This window comes from Belonocnema kinseyi, chromosome 9 (genome assembly GCF_010883055.1).
Source record: "Belonocnema kinseyi isolate 2016_QV_RU_SX_M_011 chromosome 9, B_treatae_v1, whole genome shotgun sequence".
Taxonomy (NCBI): domain Eukaryota; kingdom Metazoa; phylum Arthropoda; class Insecta; order Hymenoptera; family Cynipidae; genus Belonocnema; species Belonocnema kinseyi.
This window is the reverse complement of record NC_046665.1, coordinates 109,732,271-109,736,293: the sequence shown is the minus strand read 5'-3', so window position 1 is coordinate 109,736,293 and position 4,023 is coordinate 109,732,271.

Sequence of the window (4,023 nt, the reverse complement as noted above, 5' to 3'; positions counted from 1 at the left end):
AAAAAAATGGCCATCAAATATAGTTTTTCATTAATAAAAAAACGGGGGTTGCGAGTCTGATGACTAAAAATAATGCATAAATATGTGCTTTTCAATAACAAGAGTTACCCACTTTGTTCCAGTAAAAAATTACGAATTGTATTCGAGAAATTGAAAAAATGTGTTTTTAGGGGTGAAATTCAAGGGTGGGTTTCACCCCTTAAATGGACTTATGGGCACGTATAAAAAAATACGTGTCGAATATTTTTTTATGTTCTATAACATATCACAATTTCAAGAAAATCGGTGAGGTACACCTCGGGTTCCTTCCTTGTAAGATACACGCTGTTAAAAATGTTTGTGATTGTACAAAACACCACAATACAAAATGTAATGTGAAATTACAATTTTGGTATTGTGAAGTAAAATTACAATACACGTATTGTGAAGTGAAATTACAATACACGTATTGTGAAGTGAAATTACAATACACGTATTGTGAATTGACAGCCTCGCGTGTCTGCCGCTGCGAAGCAGTGCCTAATTATATGTTCTAATATCCTTTCCAGCCTTGGGGAAAAACAGGCATGAAATTGTACCAAAAATTGGCTATATAACTTTAGGAAAAATTTATTAAATGAACAAAAGGTATATAATTACCTGCAGGTGCCAGACGCTTTCTCGGCGTCACTTCGTATTTTAACTGGATTCAATACTTTATTTTAAATTTCTAGCTCATTTGGCAGAGGAATATGTGAGGCGAAGAAAAGTCATAGAAAAACACCCAAGTTTAAAAAAAGTTAATATAGTAAACATTTAATGAAGATTTTAACTTGAAATAAAATTAATTTGGTAATACGCAAATTATCTCTACTTCACTAGTTTTATAAAGAAAGAGTTAAAACAAAAATACGAAGGGGTTCTCCCTAGCACTTACACCAAAATAGCTTAAAACTACACGTATTTCATTACAAACAACATTTAAAACTTTAAAAGCTACTCCATTTTCAAACCAAGTGGTTCATGACTCATACTCAAATGAACCTATATCATTTTTTACAACTTATTTATCTGGAGGACGAAATGTTTGACGCCTATCTTTGGCCACAGAAAAGAATTCTTCCTCCTTAAAGATTAAAAAAAAAGTTGCGTACTTAGAGTTCCTTTCCAAACAAGTACCTTTCGGCGATGGCCGACACGAGGCTGATGCTCTTCCAGTTTTACCACCTTTTTTTCCTCTCTTTGCTTGTCTTCCCTCGACTTCGCCGAGCGTGTGCTGCCCTCAACGCCATTAGAAGATGTTGTAACTGGAGGAAAGGACTTGACCGATTCAGCTGAGTGTAGAGCTGGCCGGCCAAGTTGGCGGCAACTGAATTTTGACAGTCAGTTCCATTCTATCTCCCCGGCCGCGTGTTCGAAGTCACTAGTGTTCGCGACTCAGTGCGTGGAGTGAAACGCGGTGCGGGTAGGTGAAGTGCCAAGTGTTATCTTCGGGGCTGTTCAAGTATTACGTAAGCACTTGGGGGGGGGGGGGGGCTTCGTAGTTGCGTACTGTTTCTTAAATGGGGAGGGGGGGGGGGGGGGGGGTCATCTGAAATCTTATGTAAGATTTCGGATCGTCTAAAAAGATCAGTTTTAAATTTTACCGCAACTCCAAGTCCTGCAACATTAAAATAATGTTTGCTGGCGCAATCCAGCGGTGTTTAACGTAACTATGCTACTTTCTGTTGGTATACACTATTAGTGGTATTCACACTTAATAGGAAAAATCTGCTGAAATGGCGTCTGGCGTTTGTTTTCTAACATTGAAACAATAAAGTTTCAAAAATGAGCTCGAAAAGAGGTGAACTTTACAGACGCCTTCATGACGCCTGTAAAAGTTTACAATGAAAAATCTCCAGCAATGCAGCAGCAATTCGCGAACGAATTGTGAAGTGATTTAAAAAAAGAGTGCGGAAAAGATGACTGTTTATTAAGTGCGAGAGTTTTGGAAAAAACAAAAGATTTGCTTCAAAAGGCATCCAAAAGGAAAACTTTAATGACGAACTATTTTAATGAGGTAAGTTGATGTAAGATGAAGTTGGCGGCCGAAGGCAGGACATCACGCATTTTCGTCCACAGGCGATTAATCTTGTGCAGACTATAGAAAATTACATAGGCATGCCGAACCCTAAAATACAGGTACTTTACCTAAAATTACCTAAAATAATGTTCAATAATATTAAATACAAAGTTAAGTCTAATTTGAGTTCGTGCCGGCCATGGATTTACGTCGTAATGTTATTTAATTGTGAAAGTGATCTGGAGTGTGTGACGTTGCAATTTTGTTGCAAGTCACAAGCAAAAGTAATTTTTTTTTGAGTTCAATAGTTATTAATATTTGTTTTAAACGAAGCTCAAATTTTAGGACTCTATCCTATTTTGCTGAATAAGCAAGCTGCAGGGTTTTCCAAGACTATGATTTATTTAGTTTAGTTCCCTTAATTTAAGAATTGATTTTCCCGTTTTTTATTTTGTTACTATGTACGTCCTGAGAAATCCAACCATCCTCGAAGATCCACAACCTTCCGACCTATTGAGAAACTTGTAGAAGCATTTGGGACGCCTTTTTTCGATTGAAGTTACTCAGCCCGTTTGAAATTTCCCGCCCAAACCTGCTGTATGTCATCCCGTTCCCGTCATTCCAGTCGTACCTCAAATTGTAACGAGAGAATTTTGAAATGTTGTTGGGATTATTGCTGAATTTTATTGACGCCCCTCTTCAACTTATCCACCTGGGAGTGGAATTCAAGATCAACGTTTTTTGAGAAGGTCTATTGTCGATCCCCGGCAACGCGAGTGGGACCTCTATAGCTCAGGCCCGAATTTTGATAGATGATGTTCTCGGTGCTACGAGCTTAATTCGTATTTAAACAATGTCCGAGTAGCCGACTTGGTTATTGGTACTGTTCGGAAAGGAAGTCTGGGACAATAGTTAACATCTGAGGGACGAAATAGATGATTGGAAATCATCAGATTCAGAAGGACGCATTTTGTTTTTGGACACAGCATTTTCTTAAAAACATTTGACAGCACATCCCTGGTTCTGTTTCCCGGCTCTAACAAATTCCATAGCAACGCCAATAAGAGGATGGAGTATGGACCAATCAGGGCTCATCACGTCGCTAAGGAAGTAAACGACGCCAAAGCACGAGTCACGTTTTTGTCGGCAGCTTGCGGAGTACTACGTTTATCCTTTGCTCTCTAGCGTGGACTTAGTGTATTTCTTGGTGTTAATGTATAGACTCATTTAATAACTTTGTGTAAATAAATGCGATTACTCAATTCTACGGAGCCCTGTTCCACAGTAGTAGCCAGTCGTTGATGACTTTTGGGTTGACCCAGACATTCGGAGGTATAGTTGTCTTTTATTAAATTCTGAAAGGATTAATTGACAATTTGCACGTGGCCCCTTTTGTCAATTAAAAATTTGTGGAGTTTTTGGCACTTGAAAGTTTAGATTAAATACTTGACTGAATTACTTGTTTATTTGATATTGTCTGCTGAATGTTGAATTTGTGATTGTAACCCCGAAAAAATTTTGACCCTCTCCCAGTGAATTGTGGAATCGTATATTTTGTGAAGTTGACGTGATATAGTATAAGGTTATACCCCTAAATTGTTTATGACCCATTCCCTAATAATTTTGTCGTTACTATATCATTCGATTAGAATGTGTTAGATTGTATATTTTATCCCCAAATTTGTGACTCTTCCCCTGCGAGATTTGTTTTAGGCTCCTATGAAACAAAATTTCACTAGAAAATTATTTCCGCCTCCCCCCCCCCCATATTGTTTCAGACTCTGACCAGAAGTAATTTGAATTTCTGCGTACTAATTATGCACTGAATATTGTTTCCCCGTGCCTCATTTAATTTAGAGTTGAATTTTTATAATCTAAGTGTAGGGGAGACCGAGGAGAGTTGTGACAGAGGAGAGTTGTGACAACGTCGATTTTTCGGAACTGACAACTGCCAACGAGCTGGCAACAGCGTACGTTTGTTG